The sequence below is a fragment of the Protopterus annectens genome, chromosome 8.part0 (genome assembly GCF_019279795.1).
Source record: "Protopterus annectens isolate FY-2018-M chromosome 8.part0, PAN1.0, whole genome shotgun sequence".
In the NCBI taxonomy this organism is placed as follows: Eukaryota; Metazoa; Chordata; order Ceratodontiformes; family Protopteridae; genus Protopterus; species Protopterus annectens.
Genome location: NC_056741.1, coordinates 801,489,957 through 801,514,788, shown reverse-complemented (window position 1 = coordinate 801,514,788; position 24,832 = coordinate 801,489,957).

Sequence of the window (24,832 nt, the reverse complement as noted above, 5' to 3'; positions counted from 1 at the left end):
ATCCTGGGCTCAATGAAAACTGTAACATTGCTGCCATGTTGAAATACAAGAGTTACCTCAGATAACATATGTTGAATGCTTGTAGTTCTTATATTTTACTCAATATATTATTTTTAAAAGGGTTTTATAAGAGCTTAATACTCTATTTGTCTCCCTTGTATATAGTTAATATTCACTATTCTCAATTTTTAAACCTTAGATGGTCAAGTTAATTAAGTCAACACTAACTTTACCTTATTGACACATATGACTTTTAGCATTATGCTTTTATTTTTGGCGACCCAATACAGCTAGCATATAAGATTCGTAGTCATCCTTGCTTTGTGTTAAGGACTATTTATAGACAAGCTAACGTAAGCTATGACACTTGTCTTTTTAACATGTTAAAAAACTTTCTTGATGTTAAAAAACTTTCTTGATTCTTTAAACATTCTTTCTTCCTTTGATGTTGCCCTTTTAAACAAGTTGGTTGTGATCATGGAGGTGACGTCAATTGGCACCACCCCCAATGTTTTAAATGTACAAGCTTTTTTGCTTTTTACTTGCTGATGAAGCTTCCAGACTTCTGGAGGTGAAAACGCTTTCATTTTTATTAAATAAATTTGCGTTTCTGTAGTAAGCGTTCTGGCTGTGGTGGTGAACCGTTTTCTTGGGTTTTTTATGTTCTTAATTTATTATAATTGTCTGCTTACCTCCTAATGATGTTATAAACTGTCCTGCTGGTATTAATTTATTCTTACTTGTACTTGTTTTTAGTGGAGAATTTGACCCCAGGTCATCGCAGGCATCAACTTCCCTTTTCGCATTTTTACACAAGATTAGGGTGTATTCCTTGAAAATAATTAAAGGGCTCAGTAAGACTACATGGTTATAGGAACACAGGAACAATGCAAAGCAAGTGATCAAAAGGACCATAATATGCCTAGCAATATACACCTTTAAGCAGGCAAAAGTGAGATCCTCCCATTTCAAACACTTAATAGAGGTCAGAACCCAAATCAAACAGCGATGTACATGACAATCCTGCTGTAAATTTGTTTCTCCCCATTCAGTTATCAAGACTAGCCTTAAAGGTAGTAAAGGTAGTATTTTTATTTGACCTGCAGTGATAATTTATTCCACTGTCTGAGAACATGTTGCATTAGTATTGTTTATCTATTAGTGCAGCCTTAGGTCCCCAGTGCAGTTGTAGCACCATTGGTTTTGTAATACAAAATGTGGGTCAAATGGGGTTTCATCTTTCATGGCTCAAAAAACAAGACACAGTTCACCATGGGGAGGCCTGAAGGCTACTGAGTTTAGGGAAATTTGTGCTAATCTGTGAGGATAGCTGAAGGATTTAAGGGCTTTCGTTTTCTAGGTAAGGGAACTTTGGGGACTTTCTAGTTGAGTAATATGCTTGCTTTTATATGCACCAAAGGGACTCTATATTCAAATGATGGCTCTGATAAGAGAAGATCACAGTGGCAGGATGACTTTTTTGTATCTCCAAGATATTCCTTTGGAAATTAAATGGGACAGACTGAAGGATTTTGTGACTATTGCAGAAGCATGATGATAAAATTATATATATATATATATATATATATATATATATATATATATATATATCTACACACACACACACACACACACACACACACACACATATATATATATATATATATATATATATATATATATATATATAAAGAGAGAGAGAGAGAATTCATCACATAAGTAGCCAGGTCTCTTTGTTCCATATCTGCTTAAGAGCAGTACAATTTATATATTTTTTTTATTTATTCGTTAGCATTTGTTTACCAAGATTGCCCATCTAGGCATACATTGCCAATTTTCAGCTGAAGCCAGGGGAAAAAAGCTCTAAGTGCAATACACATACAAAAGGTACAAAAAGGTAGATAAGAAAAGTTACAATGACCTTTTTTCCAACCACCTTTATTGAATTATCACTTGTGACATAGGCAAATTTACATTCATATAAAATTAATCACATTATAATTAACATAGCATTTTACTTCACATATATTGCTATATATCATACAACCTAAGCAACATTACATACATTTTTCAATTCCTGTCTTTTTTAGACAAGAAACATCTTTATTAAACCAACACTTACTACATACACAATCTTACATTTATATAAATGAAAACAAGCCACACCGACACAATCCTAGTTGCAAGCATTTTACATCAGAAACCATAATGACACATTCCCAGTTGCAAACATTATACATCACTTATAATCTACCCAATATTTTTCAGTCAAACATTACATAGCTCATTTAAGTCCCAGCACATTTTAAACCTCATTTCTTCATTGTATATATTGTTCCCACAATTCCCATTTTTTTCCTATGTAGTTTCCTCCTACCCTTTTCTAAAGATTTCAGTTCCAGTCAATTTATCTATTACTATATTCACTACTTCCAGTATAGCCAGTTTAGATTTTGATTTCCATTTTTTAGTAATTGCTTTTTTGGCAGCCACCATTATTAGACACAGCAAGACCTTACCATGCCTAGGCAATTCCGATTCTGTATCATAGCTCAGAAAAATCATCTCACTTCTCAGACCAATCCACCCACCCAACATCTCTGGCAGTGCATCCAAAAGGGAATCCTTAAAGTCTGCCAATTCACTGCACTCTCAGAAAATATGTTCCCAAGTACCTCTTTCTTCCATGTCACACTTCCAACATCTGCGGTCTGCCTGAAGAAAAATTATCTGGCTTGTACTTGGGGTATAAAAATATCTATGCAAACATTTCCATGAAAAAATACTAAATCTTCTAGATTTTGTTGCATATTTGGGAGACATATATGTATATATATATATATATATATATATATATATATATATATATATATATATATATATATATTCTCGCATTGTTTATTTGTGAATTGCTTATCCAATCTCTCTTCCCAATTCTAACTTACTCTGCTTGATTCTTATAGTTATCATGCAATATTTTATATGCTCTAGTAATTATTCCTTTTTTAATGGCAGCTTCTGTTCTAGATTCTACTAAAAACTCTATCAGTGCTGGCCTTTTGTTTAGGACCCCCCTATTTCTTTCTCTTTGCTTATACTCTGATATCAATCCTTGTTAGGGAAGACAATCTCTAACCTGCAGTCCAAATAAATTCCTGACTTCTTCCCATTCCATCATCTTTCCTTCTCTAGCTATTTGCTCCCAATACCTTGGTTAGTTTGCCAGTTTTCTTCCAAAAATTCCAGCCCCCTCTTGCCTATTGCCTATATCCCTAATTGTAGTTATCCCTATCAGCAGAATCTCCTTTCTCCAATCCCATGTTGGCTTAGTTCATAGAATACTTTCTGCTACTTTATGGCTATAATATACTGTATGATTATTGTTTATTCTCCTTTAGCTGAATAAGAATGTGGGATTGGATGAGCTTTTTTGCCGAATGCTGCTATACTAGACTTTTCTTGCATTTATTTTGAGACTATTTTTTATACACTGGGTATGTGCATATTGAAGTTCTTGACAGAAGTGTTTAGTATCACTGGATGAACAGAAAGCAATGTCCAGCTTGTGGTCATCAGCAGAACTGTTCAAACATACTTCTTGGATACTGGACTGGATGTCTGCAGAATAAATGTCAAACAGGAGATGTCCCAGCAGTGAACCCTGTGGTACTTCAGTAGTTCCAGTGTAGCACTGAACCATGTGGTACTGCACTAGGATCAGTGTAGCACTTAACCCTGTGGTACTGCACTAGTTCCAATGTAGCACTGAACCCTGTGGTACTGCACTAGTTCCATTGTAGCACTGAACCCTGTGATACTGCACTAGGTCCAGTGTAGCACTTAACCCTGGGGTACTGCACTAGTTCCAATGTAGCACTGAACCCTGTGGTACTGCACTAGTTCCAATGTAGCACTGAACCCTGTGGTACCGCACTAGTTCCTGTGTAGCACTGAACCCTGTGGTACTGCACTAGGTCCAGTGTAGCATGAACCCTGTGGTACTGCACTAGTAGCAATGAGCACTGAACCCTATGGCACTGCACTAGTTTCAGTGTAGCACTGAACCCTGTGGTACTGTACTAGTTCCAATGTAGCACTGAACCTTGTGGTACTGCACTAGTTCCAGTGTAGCACTGAACCCTGTGGTATTGCACTAGTTGCAATCTAGCACTGAACCCTCTGGTACTTCACTAGTTCCAGTATATCACTGAACCCTGTGGTACTACACTAGTTCCAATGTAGCACTGAACCCTGTGGTACTGCACTTGGCCCAGTGTAGCACTAAACCCTGTGGTACTGCACTAGTTCCAATGTAGCACTGAACCCTGTGGTACTGCACTAGTAGCAATGAGCACTGAACCCTGTGATACTTCACTAGTTCCAGTGTAGCACTGAACCCTGTGGTATTGCACTAGTTGCAATCTAGCACTGAGCCCTCTGGTACTTCACTAGTTCCAGTATATCACTGAACCCTGTAGTACTACACTAGTTCCAATGTAGCACTGAACCCTGTGGTACTGCACTAGGCCCAGTGTAGCACTAAACCCTGTGGTACTGCACTAGTAGCAATGAGCACTGAACCCTATGGTACTACACTAGTTCCAATGTAGGACTCAACCCTATGATACTGCACTAGTTCCAGTGTAGCACTGAAACTTGCGGTACTGCACTAGCTCCAATGTAGCACTGAACCATGTGGTAATGCACTAGTTCCAGTGTAGCACTTAACCCTGTGATACTGCACTAGATCCAGTGTGGCAGTGAACCTTGTGGTACTGCACTAGCACCAATGTAGCACTGAACCCTGTGGTAATGCACTAGTTCCAGTATAGCACTTAACCCTGTGGTACTGCACTAGTTCCATTGTAACACTGAACCCTGTGATACAGCACTAGAAACAATGAGCACTAAGCCTTGTGGTACTTCACTAGTTCCAGTGTAGCACTGAACCATGTGGTATTGCACTAGTTGCAGTCTAGCACTGAACCCTGTGGTACTTCACTAGTTCCAGTGTAGCACTTGAACCATGTGGTACTGCACTAATTCCAGTGAACCACTGAACCCTGTGGTACTGCACTAGTTGCAATGTAGCACTGAACCATGTGGTACTGCACTAGTTCCTATGTAGCACTGGACCCCGTGGTACTGCACTAGTTCTAACGTAACACTGAACACTGTGGCACTGCACTAGTTCTAATGTAGCACTGAGCCCTGGGTACTGTACTTGTTCCAATATAGCACTGAACTTTGTGGCACTGAACTAGTTCCAGTGTAACACTGAACCCTGTGGTACTACACTAGTTGCAATGTAGCACTAAACCCTGTGGTAATGCACTAGTTCCAATGTAGCACTGAACCCTGTGGTACTTCACTAGTTCCAGTGTAGCACTGAACCCTGTGGTAATGCACTAATTCCAGTGTAGCACTGAACCCTGTGGTACTTCACTAATTTCAGTGAAAGACTGAACCCTGTGGTACTGCACTATTCCAATGTAGCACTAAACCCTGGGTACTGTACTAGTTCCAATGTAGCACTGAACCTAATGGTACTACAGTAGTTCCAATGTTATGTTCAGAGATGGGACCAGTACCTTTCACAACATGTGATCTGTCAGATATCTAATTTGCAATCCAACAGATAACAAAGATGTTTACATTAAGTCAGTCATGGGGGGTAGTGTCAAAAGCCACAGCAAGTCAAAAGAAGCAGTGTACACTAAGTGACCACTGTCCACAATCTTTGTAACATTTTCAGAGAAACTAAATTCAGGATACATAACCCGCTCTTCATAAAACCAAACTGATTGGAGTTTAGATCAGTTAAGTTGCCTATATTTACAGATATTAGTTTTGTTATGATATATTCCATGTCTTTGTATATAAGACTGTTGAGGTTGATGGCCTATAACTGTATGGTACTATAGAGTGGCTACTCTTGTATTACAGGGGAGTCAGAGTAGCTGCTCTCCAGGCATCATATGTAGGCTGAGTTTGAACAGTTTAAGGAAGGGCTCAAATTGTACATACTTGGCATTGTGAGAGTGTAGTCTGGTGTGTTGTCTGGTCAAATAGAAGTATTATTTTTAGTCACTGACAGGGATTGTAAGATATTTTAGGAGAGACTAAATTTTCGGGGATGGTATGGGTAACAATGGGGGTAGGGTAAAGTAAGCATGAAATGTATCTGCTAATAAAATTGCTGGAACCTGTGTTCTGAGAGACTGCCTTACATATTATCTGCAATTATACAGAGCTGAGTATATATTTTTTTGGTTATAGAGTTTAATTGTTGCTTAGATCTGTGTTGAAACTGTTGTCTCACTGTTCTGAGAGACTGATCGTCAAATATACAGAGCTGAGAATATTTTTTTGGTTTTAAAGTTTGCACTGTTAGTTTTTGCTTAGATCTCTGTTGAAACTGTTTTGTCCCACCCACCCTCTCTATTTTTGGTTTGTAGTTTAAATTTGGTGGCTTTTGCAGTTGCCCGCCTCACTGTAGATTTGATCTGGGACACTCCCCCCGTCCCATCTCTTTACCACATTCTACCTAATAAACTCTTTCTGCACTTGCTTTTAGTCCTTTTTAATTTAATTGCATTTTAAACTGTGTTTGGTCTAATATTGCTGCATACTCACGTGTGCTAGCTTGCACTGCATGTGAATTGTTTTTTACTACTGTTTTTGCTACTTTTCTGTAAAAAAAAAAAAAACTGTAAGCCTGTTTCCTACCTTTCCTGTAACTAGTGTTCCAGATACAGATTTGCTGTATCCAGGACTGTATGTAGGCTTCTGAGTCCCCCAAGCCTTTCTGTGTTGGAGGGAAGCCTTCTAGCTTATCAGTGGGAGTGGTAAGCACTAGGTAACCTGTCTACCACATAAGTAGTGGTTCTGGCCCAGAATTTGTAGTTATTGGCCATTTGGGCAATCTCTTCCATCTCTCTCAACTTTCTGATTTGAAAGCCTGTATTTGCACTTGTTTCTGTCCTGTAACTCATCTAGTGTAGATACAGATTCTTAGTTTTAGCACTTAAATTTGCTTGTTCATGCTCAGCACTTGCTCAGAACTTGTAAGCACTAAATAAGCTACTAATTACTATAGCACTCTATATTCCTCATTACCTAGAGGAAAACAGTTTTTGTACTTAGTTTTCTCACTTGCTTAGAGAAAAACAGCTCTTGTACACACTTTCCTCACTTATCTAGAGGAAAAACCCTGCAACTCTCTTTTTGCGTGGTCTTGCGCACAGAGCAGTGTCAGGCAGCGCTGGTTAGTTGGGGTATACTATTCCCAGCCCCACAAAGTCTGCACTGTAAATTTTCCCTTAGAACTAGGCAAGCCTCAACTCAAGTGCTTCAGATCAGCTGCTCTTATTGCAGCACTTGCAAAACAGAAATCAGCACTTGTCCTAATCTCCTAGACAGCACTATTATTCTCCAAATTTCCTAGACAGCACTATTATAATATAGCATAAGACCCCCGATCGTCCACAGGACTTAAGTTCAATTTACTCTTCAAAGCATGTCCAGAGGTCAGCTTCATGTGTACTCTCCAATTCATCTGGTGGATTTGGGCATCCTGAGGCAATGTCACAACTGCCTCATGTATACAGACAACCCTCTCCTTTACCTCTAGACACAAACACTTGTGAGAGATGCAAATACACAGCCAGACTGGAGGCTAAGCGCTCTCAACTCATGACTGTAACAGACAGTCAAGAGGATAAGGGACATACTTGCATCACACCACCTGTCACACATGAATCTACAAAACAAGCACCGGCAAAACATACGCATAAATACACAAAAACATATTCGGAGGCACTAGGTACCAATCTGAAAAAGAAACAGAGCCCTCCAAAGCAGACAAGTAAGCAACCTGCACCCCCAAACACAAGCCAGAAAACACATAATTCACCTCAGCTGTGTGCCTCACAACAGCCCTTAAGGCAAAACACCATACCTAACACGCTAGTAATAGGAGACCCTGTAGTAAGGCACACAGATGTTCCACTCACCAGGCTGAACAAGGAGAAGGTTACTGTCAGCTGCCTGTCGGGTGCTAGGATCCAACACATAACACAGGCACTTAGGTCACTCCAAAACAAGTACAAGTATGAAGCTGTCATTGTACATGTTGGTGTGAATGATCTAAGATGTACTTCCCCTGACTACAAGAAAAGAGACATTGAGGAGCTCTCTGATCATGTAGCCCAAGCTGGTATGACCCTGACCTTGAGTAGCATACTACCTTCACCAAGAATGATATCATAATACAAAGACAAAATGATCAATTTCAACAATTGGCTAAGCTTCTGGTGTCATTCTAAGGGGATCCAGTGTCTGTCTGCCTGGGATGACATGATAGACAAGCCTCGCTGTTTTGCCAGAGATGAGTTGCACCTGTCACACCTAGGTTTTTGAATACTGGCCAAGGCTCTTGCCATCCCCATAGTGCCTTTTTTAGGCAAGGCTCAAAGGACAAACCAACCACCATAACCAGCACAGGTAACCAAAAACCAAGGGTAATGCTACTCAACGCCAGAAGTCTCAACCTTAAAATGCACACACTCGAGGCTCTCCTTAGCATGGAGAAAATCACTGTTTGTGCAGTGACGGAAACCTGGTTCAAGGCTCAAGAGAGCACCCCAGCACTGCCAGGTTACAATTCATATCATACCTTCCGGCCTCAGTTACCGGATCGCAGTACAAGGGTGGAGGTGTATCCATATTCATTAAGGATACCCATATCTCCAGGTTAGTAGCGCAGCATGATGCCCCAGAGATCATCCATGTGCAACTATCAGCAGGCAAAACCACATTTCAAGTCGTAGCTGGTTATAGATCGCCCACCATGTCCCAAGATGCTCACTCTGCATTCCTTGAGACATTGGAAAATATAAAGGTCCTACCCAACACCATAATCTTGGGTGATTTCAACTACCCTGGTATAGACTTGGTGAACTACCAATGTTCCAACTCCTATGCTCAGCGATTCATAGAATTTATAAATTCAAATGCCCTTGAACAACTAGTATGTTCCCCCACTAGAGGGGACAACATATTGGATTTAATCATCACAAATATGGGCACCCACTGTACCACACCCGTTATCACTCCCTCCTTGGTCAGATCCGACCACAAACTGATAACCCTGGACATCCTCACCCCTCCACCTCCCCCAGTCAAAAAAAACATAGTCAAAAACCTTTCCAAAGCAAACTTCAAACTACTTGCATCCAAAGTGGAAAGCTTCACTATTCCCTTGTAGAAGGATAATGATATCCAGGATGTGGAATCCTACACCAAGGCACTCTATATGCATCTTCAGGATTGCATGGACCGTGCTATCCCAAATAAAACCAAGACTCCTTCCTCAAGCAAGAAGAAACCAGTCTGGTGGACCCCGGCCATAAGCAAACTTTACAATAAAAGGAGGAGACATACAAAAAAGGCCAAATTTCAAGTAGAAAAATCATCCCTGATCAGCATTAGTAAGAAATTGAGGGCCCTCATCAAGTCAACTAAAGCTAATTTTGAAAAGGAAGTTGCCAAGGTTGCCAAGGATAACCATAAGGCCTTCTATGGCTACATCAAAAACCTAAATGGCAATGCTCAGGTCTGTTCTGAGCTAGTACAAAATGGAACAAAATACACTGACCCTTCTGACATTGCCAACATCTTGGCTGACAGGTTCAGTGCAAATTCCCCCCACCACCACCACCTACAGGGCCTGTTACCATTCCAGGGGATTGTGTAAGTCCAATTATTACTGATACGTTGGTTAACAAGGCTCTATCTAAAGCTAAAAGCACTGCCTCCATGGGACCAGATGGTGTCCCAGGCTGTGTCATACGCGAGCTCCAAAAGGAATTAACCCCGCATCTTAATACCCTGTTCAGTCTCAGCCTCTCCACAGGATATGTGCCCAGAGAATGGTGCACGGCAACGGTGGTCCCATTACACAAGGGTGGGTCCACAACTGACCCTGGGAACTACCAACCAATAAGCCTGACCAGTCTGATCTGTAAGGCTATGGAGCGAATCATTATGGAACTCATAAATGGAGAGATTGGGAACCTCCAGTCACTGGACCCCACACAGTTCAGCTTCGTCAAGGGCAGAGCATGCCTCCTGAACCTGGTGGATTTCTTTGAGACAGTTACTCAGGCTATAGATAGGGGAAAGGAGGTACACATGGCTTACCTTGACCTTGCTAAAGCATTTGACACCATTCCCCATTCGGGTATTATTGATAAGCTCACCAGCCTGGGCATAAACCCTTACGTCACAAGATTGATCACAAACTGGCTCTCAGACAGATCCCATAAAGTAAGAGTAGCGGGATCTATGTCTGAATCCAGACCAGTAACGAGTGGTGTGCCTCAGGGCTCTGTCCTGGGGCCCCTCCTGTTTGGCATATACTTCTCAGAAGTACAGGCAAGCACAGAAGGGCTGTGGCTGAATAAGTTTGCGGATGACTGCAAACTGGGTGCTATAATAGAGTCTCCGGCCGACATGGAGATCATCCAGATGGGCCTAAATGAGACTGATGCATGGTGTCAAAGCCATGGTCTCAAGCTAAATGCAAAAAAATGCGTAGTAATCCCCTTTGGAAAAAACAGAGTACCCACAAACTACAACATAGGAGGTAATCCCCTGAAATCTGAAGAAGAAATAAGGGATCTAGGGACCAAGTAGATAGCCAGCTTTCCTTTGATAACCATGTTGCCAAAGTGGTTAGAAAATCCTTCTATGTGACCCATTTGATCATGAAAGGGTTCGCATCAAAATCTAAGGATGTAATGGTGCCCCTCTACTCTTCCCTCATCAGACCCATTATTGAGTACAATGCACCAATTGGAATGTACCTGGCTAGACATCTCCAGCAGCTGGAGAGACCACAAAGGTACCTAACCAAGAGAATTACTGGCCTCAAACAGTTGCCCTATGCAGCACGATTGAAAAAGCTAAGACTGTTCTCTGTTGCATACCGCTTTCTCAGAGGCGATCTCTGTCTAACGTACAGAGCCATGTCCAACCCAGAATTGTTGAACATGTTCCATCTTAGCAAACCCAAATCTACTCGAGCTACACGCTCTAGGGATATAAACCCCAACACAACAATGAATAGAACATGCTGGAGGGATAGATTCCCTTCGCAGAGACTTCCCTTACTATGGAACAGGGTCCCGATCTACATAAGACAGAGCCCCTCACTATCACTCTTCAAGAGGAACCTTGATGAGTGGATGGGCAGCAGAAAGTTCACACCTGGGATCACACCAACAGCACTACTAGATAGGGGCCAAGGGTACTAGCTGCTAGTACAAGTGTCTAGGGAACTACTAAAGGGCCGGTGAATACCACACAACGTGGCTGGGCTAATATATGCCTTCGGGCAGATAGGTCAGTACCAACCTATGAACCTAATATATTGGCTATATCCTAGGAAATTGAATATGTAATATTATTATAGATGGGCTAAGTGCATCGTTGGGCATTATCCTTTAATTTCCTGACATAACTGAAGAAAGCTGCTTTGTTTCTTTTGGTATCTGTAACCACTCTGCCTTACATTTTCCAATAATATGACTTTTCTTTATTTTCCTTCTTTTCCTTCTTTTGTTATACTGCTTATTAATGTGGGAGCTCCACCAGATAGCTTTATTCTTGAAATTACTTACAGTGGACAGGTATGACTTTCCTATGCAGCTGTTTAGGTGCTAGTAAAAGTAAAAGGTGAATGTGGCAGTTATGTTAGCTGGGTCCTTTTGCAGAGGACTGTTGGGAATTTTGTGCATGTCCTCTATAAGGTGAAGTAGGTTTGTCCTAGTGAAGTTCCTAAAGACAACTCAATGGCTTAAACTCCACTACCTGATCTGTACATCTGCTTAAATAAGAAATTAGACCCTGGCAGTAAGAGCACTCAGTTGTCTTAAGTGAGTCCAGTAGACAATCCAGGTGTGAATATATGAGTCAAAAACTCCTCCAGAAGAAGAAAAAAAATAGAAAGTACTCCCTCTGAATCCATTTCCCACATCACAGGAAATGGTGATTGCTGGCAGCTCAAGTCTAGGCCGACAGTGATAGAATGGAGGTATACTTGATTTATAAAGAAATGCAAAACAATGAATGTCACGCTGGATTCATATATGACTGCTACTGACAGCCAGGAGAACAAAATCACAGAAGTTATTAATAAGCACTCAGATGTCATACAAGCATTCATCAATCACAATAAGATTTTGAAAGGAAAAATGGCAGCCCTGGAAGCTTTACTTGAACTCCTGAAAGAAAGACTACTGGATCAGGAAGATTGGTCCAGGAGGAAGAACCTGCAGTTTGCTTGGATAGTAGAAGGACTTAAGGCCAACAGTTGTTTGCAATTTATGAGAGAAAAATTGCACAGTGGGTGTAGATGAATCCAGAAGAGATCCTCTTGGAGACAGTGCCCTGTACGGCCTGGCAGCCACTGAGAAGTAGAGTGAGAGGGCACAGACAAATTCAGGTAAGACCTGCTAGGGTTCATCTACCTAAGAAAGTCTTGTTTCAGCTGTGGAAACCTGGTCAAAAATCAAGTGTAGGGCTCTTGTATACATGTGGATATGGACTTTTCATTGCTTATGAGAAGGTAGAGAGGAGATTTCTTCTCCATTGAAGAAGATGTATGGAGAAGAGTTTAAAGTTTAAAATATTGTATCCAGTGTCCTTGGGGATCTTTTAACTGAGAAACCCAAGAACTTTTTTATGGCCAGAAGAGGCATGGAATTCTGACATGCTGATAGTGGTGGCCAACCACTTGTGCAAGTAAGATCCCAACAACTCGATAAATGACAGGTTCCCTTAATACAGAATGGAAGAAATAAGGTTTTTCCACTATTTAAAAAGTATGTTACTTTAAAATTATGAGTTAATTTGTTCCAGGAGATAAGAAACAAAAGCTTAGGAAGTACTAACGACAAGACATAACTGTAAGCCAGTCAAGCCAGTCAGGTTAAACGACAGCTGGGACTGTCTGCGAGTAAATAAAAAGACATACTGAAAGTAATCAAAAGGAACATTGCAAAAAGACTATTTATTTTTGTGAAAAGCTAAAGAGTTGCTTTAAGTTACATGTTGTTATAAAACTGACAAGAAGCTAAAGTACTGTGTAGTGTGCCTAGCAAAATATGTAAGGCGTGGATCAGGCAAGTAAGATAAATAAACAGAAATAACACTTGGTGTAATGCACACTAATTTTAAATCTATAACTTTGAATGGGAGTAATGTATGGATGGGACTGTTCACAAGTGGTGTGCTTGTTATTTAATTACTAGACAATAACAAGATCAGTAAATGTTTATGTCTTCTTGAGGACAGACGAGCCCGCAACGGTTGGAGCCTCTCATCTGGAGGAGGTATACAAAATAACATACAGGGATTTTTAACGAATATGTGATACTCACATTCCAGTGGAGGGGATGACACAAGCTGACTGCATTATGAAATTAGGAAGTGGACTGAGAGTCCATACTACTAGGTAATGGGATTCCAGTAACTCGGAATAAATAAATAAACAAACCATGCACTACTGTGTGGGCTTAAATTAAGGGAACCAACCAACAGACTGAAGGTATGAGGAAAAGAGGAATGTCTGTCGAGGCTGCAAATAGAACGGTGGATTAAGTGACAAAACAATAATTATGCTAAAAGAACCAGGACAATGCATGCAGCTGTCAGGAGAGGCAGAGTAAAAAGTATGCAAAGTCCAAAAAGACTCCAGGATAACTCCAAAGCATTGTTTGCTTAAAAAAAGAGTAGATAAAAGATCTATATGGATTATGTGACAAAGGAAAATAATAGCAACGATGTCAGATCTAAAAAGTCAATAGGAAAACTTTTAAAATTATCCTAATTGAAGGGCCTGAACACCCAGATGTCTCAGTGCAGCAGCTATCTGCAGCCATATCAGAAGTGGGTAGATCTTGGGCAAGAAGAATGTGCACAATTAAGGGCCAGTGCCCCTGCTTTGGGCGCAATGCAATGTATTGTGCATATAAAAAGAAAAATGAACTATACTGGACAAGTTAGTTCACTAAAGGTAGCACAATGGATAAAGTAGCAAACTGAAATGCAGTATAATTTTAACAGCACCAATAACAATGTCCCAGTCAAAAAAATAGCGTAGAATCCACTTTAATACACGCTTTCATCACACGACTTCATCAGTATTGTGCATATAGTTGGGAGGGGGTGCTAGAGATGTTGCTCTTGAAGTTAAAAACATGAGCACTAGTAAAGAGGTGGGAATAGTGTAAAGCTGTGCAATTTAGATGAGAGAATGTCAAGGGTGGATAGTAAAAGAATAAAGCTTAAAAGTGGGAAATGGAAACTTGAAATAACATAAGTAAGTGAAAGTCCAAATTAGAATGAGTGCATTACAATTCATAAGTTGGAATGTGAATGGACTAGCCAGTCCTGTGAAGAGGGATTGAATATTTATCCAGGTAAGAACATAAAATGACATTTGCAGTATTACAGGAGACTCGCGTGAATGAGTCAGAACATCGAAATTTGATAAGAAAACTCTATGTAATGCTTGCAGGAGCTAGTTATATGTGAGCCTATATAGGTTCATAGGTAAGTACTAAGCTAGCAACCATTATGGACTATTTTAAGTTTAGCCAATTTCCCTCAAAGGTGAGAATCAAACTCTGTACATTGCATCTGTGAAATAAACACATCAACCATTATGCCAACCCCCAACTCTGAAATAAGAAAATGTGCACCATTGGCCACAGGTTATTATTGGCTAGCTACCCTGCTTTACACCTAGCCAATATTTCCCAAAGGTGAGAATCAAACCTTGGATCTTATCCCTCTGAGGAAAACAGCTTAACCAATATGCCAACCCCCATTCCTTTTGTAGAAGAGGGGAGGTAATTTTGAGACACAGAAACATGCTTTTCACATTGATGGGGAAAATGGAGGATCAAGAAGGATGTTTAGCTATGGTGAAGGGGGTTTACCAAGGTAATACAATAAGAATTGCAGGACTGAATCTTCCACCAAGATCTCCTAGGCATTTTTTTTTCAGAATTATATTGGAGATAATAAGGTTTTATGAAAGCATTCTATTAATCCTAGGGAACTAAGATATGTTTTTCAGGAATTAGAAGTAGGGGGTGGAAAAGGAAGTTGTTTATATCAAGGATAGAAAGAGTATGAAGAAAACCTTTGGAGGCCCTACGTTTGGTTGATGCTTGGAAAGTTGCAGCGAAGTGGGGAGGGGCAGCATACACTTACTTCTCTCCCAGATTCACAATTTGGTATAGATTAAATAAATGTTTTATAACTATAGACAATGAAAGGCAAAAATAGGAAGGGGGAATCCTGTCCTTTTTCAACACCATGTACTTGGTAGCTATGTTATATATGGGGGGGGGGGGTGAGACAGATAATGGATAAACACTGGAAATTCCCAATTTGTGACTTAAGGAAGAAGGAATATAGTGGTTGGGTTTCCACACAAACACAGCTTTTATTGCCAGATGATGCGGACTGAACAATGGAAAGATGTAAAGAACTAAAGCAAATACTGAAGTGAAGGTTACAAATTTACACACATTAAAAAAGGAAAGCTTACGAAATTACACACGTTAAAAAAGGAAAGGTTAGAATTTACACACATTAAAAAAGGAAGGCTTACGAAATTACACACGTTAAAAAAGGAAAGGTTACGAATTTACACACATTAAAAAAGGAAGGCAGAGTGACAGACTAAGCAAGGATAACTTATGGGAATTAAATCATTACTGCAGAAAGGTAGACACACAACCTTAAAGGTGGGTTTAGTAATAGATACGGTGAGGAAACTATATGAATGGGATGAAGAGAGACTATAAATGCAGTAAACTGAAGTTAGGGAAAAATGTTATTCTAGCTGCTCACATGCCACGAGATCACTGGATGGCAGATTAAGGCAACAGCATATTGAGAGGGGGAATCAAGCAGCTGAGGGACCCAGCAAGTGGGGGAATGATATCCACAGAAGAAGGAATACTGAACATTTTAAGAGACATTTTACAGAGTTATATACATATGAGATAACTCAAGAGAGGATAGAAGGAATGAGCTCTAAGTATTTGGGCATGATTGAATTACCAAAATTTGGAGAACACCAGAGAGAACTGTAGACTAGAATTAGAAAAGAAGAGATCTAATTAGTGATAGGTAAACAAGTAATGGGTAAGTCACCTGGATCAGATCATTTTCCTATTGAAGTGTGCAAGTTGGGAGGGAAAAAAATACTAAATATTTGGGAAATATTAATGAATAAAATATCAGGACATAAAAACATACCAGCCTCATGGAAAAAAAAAACACATTGCAGTAATCATACTAAAAGAGAATTGAGAGCTGTAGCATAAAAGATTAGAAGATGAAAGACAGAGGGGTATAAATGAGAAACTAGAGCATTAAACATTTTGTACGTGCAGATAACATCATATTAACATATATCCTGACTCCAACACATGCATAGTAAAATCCAATATGTTTTTCTGCATGTCTCTGAGTAGATCACTTCATGTCATTGACTCCACTATGGACCACCAATAGGTCGTTGTCATGTTTGTTTGCTTACAATCACCCAGTTCTTGTCCAGTTTGGTGTGAGTGGATGCTGTATGCCTAATTATAGTTTCTTATGACTAAAACATTTCAGTGTGGAGTAACTTAGCGGACCTTATGGGTTTAAGTCTGTTTTCCTGCGACACTTAGATGAACTGTGTATATCTGTAATATGTGTGAGTAAAGAAAAGATAAGGAGTGGTTGCCTTGTGTGCTGGGAGCAGGGATCTCTTACAGCATCTTCTTGGAGACTTTGACAATGTTTTCTTTACAGGCTTTGTTCCTGTTCTTGGCCTAACTGTGCTTTGTGATTGGTGTGTTGTTGTCTTGGCCTAATGGTGCATTGTGATTGGTGTGTTGTTATTGTCTTGGCCTAATGGTGCTTTGTGACTGATGTGTTGTTGTCGGGTTATGGTGCTTACTGATAGTGCTTGGTTGTGAGAGGTTTGCTTATATATTTCTTCAATATTTACATCTCTTGCAGATTGTACTATCAGTTAGTAGAAGCAGTGAGTAGTCGGCAAGCATAAGGCAGTTGTTACACAGCCTTGGATCATTAATGAAGTCACACTGTCCACATATGGAGTGAGAGCTGACTACTGAATCATGTTGCCAGAGGGTAGAAGAACAGAGCTCATCACAGGTCTCAGTGGTTGGAAGGAGACTATTGCTGTAGGCCCTGAAGATTTATGGATGAAGTATTTAGGGTTAGGTTAGAAGGTAGTTAATCTAATCCTTGTAAACAGCAAAGATAATAATAAAAACATCCAGCACATGTGAAGGCAGCATGCCATTGGACGGTTCAGGGATGTGAAAATTAAATGGCCTGTAATATGAGAACCATTGCTTTTAACTGTCCTTGATTTTATATAAAACTGTTGCTTTGTTCCTCTTAATGTCTGTGATTTTGTTACATGACAGTGAGGATTTCCTTCTATTAATAGTGTTGTACATCACAGTTAAGTATTTAAAAAGATTAATAGGACAAATCCATTTATTCTTTAACTTTATAAGTGAAAAATACTTATATTTTAAAAAAAATGAATGACCCTTTCTCTCATAATTTTTGATTTTGCCACTGATTCTATAAACAGGAAAATGTGCTGTTAACAACGTTACTTTAAAAAACAAGCAGTTGACAAAGAGGGAGAATTAATCACAGAGTTCCACCAGCAGCAGAGATAATCCATTATTAAAGCAATTGTTCAGTACATGGCAGAAACGGAAGCAAGGAACAAATACATAACATGTGACCAGAGCTGAGTTATCTGAATTAAAGTAATCAGAGAAAGAAAAAGAAGGGAAAACAATCTGTTACATTTAAATTTTGAAATGCAGGCTTTTACCATGGATAGAGAGGAAATCCCAGTAATGCAGGAAAATAAAATTGGGAGAGAAATCAGATTTGCATTTAATTAAGAAAGAGGTATCAGTTTTAAACTGCTTTATATGACACCTATGCTTTATTCCATCCATCCTCAACCCCTGTTCCCATTTTTGCACATAGGGTTGGGGTGTCACTTCAACAGCAACAATCATCTCAAGTCAAGGTTTACACCTCCAGATGACCAGCCCTGCCATGGTAGCTCATCTGTATTACTCACTTGCACTTACTCCTAGGACCAGTTTAGAGTATCCAATCCTCCTAATGCATGTCTTTGGAGTGTGGGAGGAAACCAGAGCACCTAGAGGAAACCCACGCAACAGCAGGGAGGACATGCAGACTCCGCACGGAAGGCACTCCAGATGAATATCGAACCGGAGAACCTCTTGCTGTGAGGTGACAATGCTAACCACTGCACCACCACGTATTTCCATTAATAATTTAAGAAAATATTGCAAAAGTTAGAGGGGGAGATTCTCTCTCTCTCTCTCTCTCTCTCTCTCTCTCTCTGTTTTTGCCTACTCCATTCCTGTCTGTCTCCCTTTCTCTTTTGTTGTTGAAGAGAAAAGGGATACTATTAACGTATTTTTTAGATTCAAACTGACACTCCTCTTTAAAATGGGGCCACTAAATGATGTCTCTCTAGCCATAACTAACAGTCTTTTCAAGGCATCGCTCATTATTCTACCCATTAATATTTCTTCCGTTGTATAATTTGAAGAAAACAGTTTGAGTATCTTAGTGATATTTTGGTTTTCTTTCTTCTGATCATTTTAATTAATGGAACAAATTACTTCCTTTTCTTTAGAAGTTCCAATGAGCAATCAATAACAAAGTTAAGTACATCCTGTGACCCTTAAAAGTAATTTGTCCAACAGTCAGGCAGTGCGTACAATTTCTTCCTTTTTTCCTGAAAAAACAGGAATTGTGTTTTGAACCAGCACAGACTGATAATGCTTAAAATATCTGCGTGTTCTTACTATCTGAAAAACTGTGGTTCATCAAATGACATTTACTATGTAGCAGCAATGTTCAGTTTCAAAGACCAGCTATAATTTCATTCTAATTGCTTAATGATTTTAGGACAATAATTTTACACTGAATTTAATGGAATAGTAAACAACCAATCAGCAGTAAGCTGATGGCCTAACTTTTGACCAACTCTTTCGTACTGGCTTTTACTTCAGAAAAGTAGATGCCAAACAGGACAGGTCCCACCACAGAACTCTGGGGGGACTCCACCAATGACTGGTCTTTCTGTGGAGGTAACTTCACCTGTTTTGATTATCTGCATCCTATCTGTGAGCCAGTTAACAATCCAGCAGGTGACATAGGAGTTTATTTCCAGTTTATTTAACTTTTCTACTATGCCTGAGTGGGAAATTGTGTCAAAAGATTTGGCCAGGTATTGTCATATGGTGTGTACTGTCTTGCCTTCATTCCTTGCTTTGGTGATGTTTCAAAAAAATCCACCAGGTTTAGTAAGCATGACCTTCCCTTGAAAAATCCAAACTGAGACGGAGTCAGTATTTGGAAGTTCCCTGTGTCCTGAATGATTAGCTCCATGATACGTCTTTCTATGGCTTTGTAAATGAGGCTGGTCAGACTTATGGGTCTGTAATTACCTGGGTCTGTGTTAAGTCTTCCCTTATGCAGGGGAATGACTGTAGCTATTTTCCATTCATTTGGAACAAAATCAGTATGGAGGCTGAGACTGAACAGTGTTGTTAGGGGTGTGGTTAAATAATGTTTCATGCTATTTAAGATGCATTCAAGGATCCTGTCAGGACCCATCAGTGCAGTATTTTTAGCACTTCTAGGACATGGTCTGGTATGATAGGTGGATGTGAGCCAGTTTCGGGTATATCTTAAAGGATAGATGGGGCTTCATAGGTTAGTACTAGGCTAACTGTCTTTATGGGCCATTTTAAGCCTAGCCAATTACCCCATGTCAGAATAAAACCCTGCACGTTGTGTTTCTAAGGTAAGCACCTTAACCATTATGCCAACCTCCCACCCTATTAAATGTTAAATTTGGTTAGTAGGTTAGCTATGTCTTCAGCCACAATATAGGTAACATTGATTACAAATCAGCTCAGTGCATTGCTCTGTTGTGCTTTTGAGATTGAGAACGTAACTAAAAAATGCCTTGTGATTGTTTTAAGCTTAGGTAGCTATTTTAGCCTCAAAGTTGGCTTTGGTGGATTTTATTAAGCTCCTGAGCTTTTAGTTTATTTCACTGAAAAGGGCTCTAACATTTTGGGAATTACTATTCTTATTTTTGGTCAAATTTCTTTTCCTTTTGTTATCAAACTTGTTTATATTATGGTTCCACCATGTGGGTTTGTTTCTAGGGTTTGGCCAGCACTTGTTCCTATGGGGTGTAGCTGCATCTCTGCAACCGTTTACATGCTGATATAGTGTGATAGTGTACATTGCTACATATTCAGCGGAGTGTACTGGGTTTGGTGGAGATATGAAGCATGCCAATGTGTCACATGGGATTAGGTAGTTTGTTTAAAATAAATTTCTAAAGGTACCTTGGGAGGAAGAGATTTCTGGTTTCAGTTTTATTTCGAAGGAGACTGCTTTATGGACAGATGTAACAAATGATGAATACACGCAAGGGATGGTGCAAGAAACCCCCATATTAGTAAGGACAAGATACCAGATGTTATTCCTCGTAGTTGGTACTCTGACTAATTGCTCCAGGACATTTATATTGACAATGTCCAGGAATCTCTATGCTTGTGCACTAGTGGTGGTATAGGTTCCCAGCCTATAGTTAGATCACCTAGAGAAATAGTACTGGGTTTAATACTCAGTGATGCTAGGGTCTGTAGATAGGTGTTGTGGCTTTCCTTTGTCACATAGAGAGAGAGATCTATAGCTAGCTAATACATAACAGAAGACTTTTCTGATGGTTATTTGGACATGGAGAAGCTCTAGTGCATCATGCTGCTTTACCAGCCTTGATGTGAGTCAGTTCTGAATGTAGACTGTTACACCTCCACCTTTTCCCCTCCTGAACAATAGCTGGTCTCAATGTGGGGAAGGCATTATAGCCCTGCATTGCAGGAGTGATCTCCACTATGTTAAACCATGTCTCAATCACTTCACAGACATCAATGTCTACTAGGGTGAGAAGGGCTTACAGGAAGTGACATTTCTTGTTCAGGCTCCAAGCACTGATCAGGAACGCCTTCATATTTTCCTTTGCTTGTTTCATTATGTTGGAAGGTTTATCAGGTTGGCATTGCCTAAAAAGGCACTATGGGGGTGGACAATGTCGGCTAATAATTGAAACCCTAGAAGGAAGAGATGCAAGCCATGCCTGATGAAGCAATATAATCTGTCAATCATATCATCCTAGGCTAACAAATATTGGACCCCCTTTGAATGATCCCAAAAACTAAGCTAATTATTGAAAACAATTATTTTTTGTTCATATCACTGCATCACCCTTGAAGAAGGTAGAGTGCTGCTCAGTGCTAGGCTCATACCTGCCTTGGGCACAGAGGCTGAGAGCTACATCATGTCTCTCACTTCATATAATCAAGCAAGGTACAGCTCAAATCATTGACACAGTCCATGCGCTATGACAGATTCATACTGCATCTTGTTGTTCAAGGACATGAGTGCATGCTTGATCTGACAGATCTTGGTAGTAGACAAGCAACTAACTGCCACTCTTTCCTTGCTCAGCCTGGTAAGAGGCACATCTATATGTCTTAGAATGCAATCACTTTTACACGAATGTCTGGTTCCATCGAGGCCTGCCTTATAGTCTCAACATCTGTGACTTTGGGGTTCCTTGTGCTTTGTGAATGTAATGTAATGTAGAAGGCATTCAAATATCTCAGTGAACTGATGAACTAGCACGGAACAGTTTAGTGTGATTTTTACTAAACTTTACCAGCCACGCATTACTTGATTTATGGTAAACACCCTTTTTTACCCATAGGCCCGATTTACTTCTAGTCATGGCCATCTTCTGTTTTTGTTTGGTAACGGTACCTCAGTCATATTCCACAGTCTCTATAACTGATGTAGATGCCTGGCAGTTAACACTGAGTGCTAACACTGTGAACTCTTAGCTGTAGTTCCTGCTGCACAGAGTTTTATTTCCTCAGCCATCATTTTGTCTGTTGTGTGACCTTAAGCAAGTCACACTGCTCCAGGGTCACTCCTGAAAAGGGATTATGTGTCCAGTGGAACTTCTTGGTTAACAAATGAGTTATTATTATTATTATTATTATTATTATTATTATTATTATCTATAAATACAGTTCATTGATGTAAGAAGTGTAGTCCTGCATGTACCTTCCATCGATCATCCCACCAACCACTTCTAGATGTTCCTCATATTTAATTATTGAGGTACATCTTTTCTTTCATTGTTCCAGCTTGGCCTTTGAACTGGACTTCCTGCCTGGATGAGCTCACAAATCTTGGCTCTTGTATGACATTTCTCTGATTAGATCTGGCTGCCACTGCCAGAAGACTTAAAGGTGGTCAGCTGGTGCTAACCTTTACTGCCATTATGTATAGAACACTGAAACATGGGTTATGCATGCTCTCAGGTGCTCAAGCTCTTAATTAGTGTTATCTGTATCGTATGTTTTGATAGTTTTGTGATGGCTAATTAATTCTTGTACAATATCTGTTAATGACTGTATGTTATACCACTAGGATATATATTGTTCAAGCTTGTTAAAGATTGGGGTCTGCTTGCTAAATCTCTGTAATTCACAGTTTTAGCTGTTTCACTGTATTGGCACTGTACAATGTTTATGGACATATCAAGACTGTTATATAATCTAAATCACTGTTCACTCTTTTGAAGTGACTACCAAATCTTCATTCACATAAGAGTACAGAAAAAACATTTGTGCAAGCAGCATGGCACAACTCCATAAATCAGACTTTTGTTATAAACAAAATATGAAGACTTCACAGAAAAAAATACTAAAATCTCAGGATAGCCATAGAAAACATTTTATTCTTAAACACAAGATGAGCAATTCCATTTTAAAACATTTAAAACTTCATCAGATAAATCCATTTATTAAAGTCTCGATTTTTATGCTACTTTTAAAATGGTGAAATATGTCATTTGATGGCCAAGCCCCCTTTTAAAAATCACATTTAAAGAAAGAGGAATCAGTTTTTATAAAGTAGGGCTTTTAAACACAATACATTTACAACAAATCAAAGAACAACAAACCAAAGAAGGGATTAACTCTCCTGCATCCAAGTATAAAAATACTGATAAAATATAAAATGTCCACATGCAGGTAGAGAAAACATTTTTCGGCTGTTTTCTCTACCTGCATGTGGACATTTTACAATACATTTACAACAATTTTATTTTTTACATTTTACATTTAAAAACAACAACTTTGTATAAAACCATCAAAAACATCAAATCATTTATCTAACTAATGCCTTCAACGTCAATAAACATGCCATTGATGTTTGTTCATTTAGATCCTTGAGGATTCTGTGCATTAATGTGGGGCTGGCAGTACACGTTTCCTTTTCTTCAATACTTCACACATCAGATTTTCTACAGAGTCATTATGACATTCTCTTGTATTAAACATTCCTTTTAGGAGCATGCATTGATCCCAAAAATTACTGTCAAGTGTAACCATTTGTGCCTTTCACAACTACCTTCTTCTTTATCTGGGGATGGGCACTGGTAAAGTATAAGAAGGCATTCAAATATGTTTATTTTCTAAAAATTTGAGCTGTAGACCTTCTATTTATAAGATCCTTACATAGTCAAATATCTAAATAGGCTATATTCACCTCATTCACTTCATATGTAAAGTGCAAAAAATCTGTTGTAGTATTTATATGTTCTGTAAACGTTATTATTCTTTCTTTACTATCATCCCATACAACAAAGATATCATCCAGATACTGTAAATAAGGTTTACAGGAACTCATATAACTGCTAGTAAATAAAAATTTCCCATTTGATCATTACATTATTAGCAAATAGGGCCCCACAAGTGGACCCCATTGCTTTCCTTTGCATTGTAGATATTTTCTTTCAAATATAAAGAAGTTATTTCTCAGTACAATATCCAACAAATTTTCATACAAATTAATTCTACCCATGGTATTCCTTTGTCCATTAAAAATTCATTAAACCATTCTAGGCCTAAGAGGTAGGGTATCACAATATACAGATCTTTAACATTGATGGTCATAAATATATAACTCTCCTTTTATTCTAGGCTATTAATTAATTCCAAAAAATGTGAAGAATCCTTGGAAATATGGGCCTCTTGGAAAACTAAATGTTTCAATTCTTCATCCAAGAATTTTGCGCATTGATGTGTAATGGGGCCTTGGGCATCAACTATAGGATGCCTAGGGGGATTTTATATGCATTTATGAATTTTTGGAATACCAACTAAAATGGGGACTGTGGGGGCAACCACATTCAAACAATTAAAGTCATCAATATTTATTTGTTGTTGTATAAACATGTCATTCAACTCATCTGTTATTTTTCTATATGTCGTGTTTACTTAATTTAAAGAAACATTACTATATACATCTTTAAATAACATCCTGTTCATTCTGTTTATATAATCATTCTTACCCATAACCACAACCCCTTCCCCCCTTATCCTGATTCATAACATGTAAATCATTATTTCTCATATCTGTTATTAAACCACGTTCAGTAACTGACATATTGTTTAATGTCCCTCTATTATTATTACAGTTCAGTCTTAGGGAATTACAAATCTCAAGCTCATGCAGTTTCTCAAGTATTTGAATATGGGATTAATTGGAGGATCATATGTGCTTAAAATTC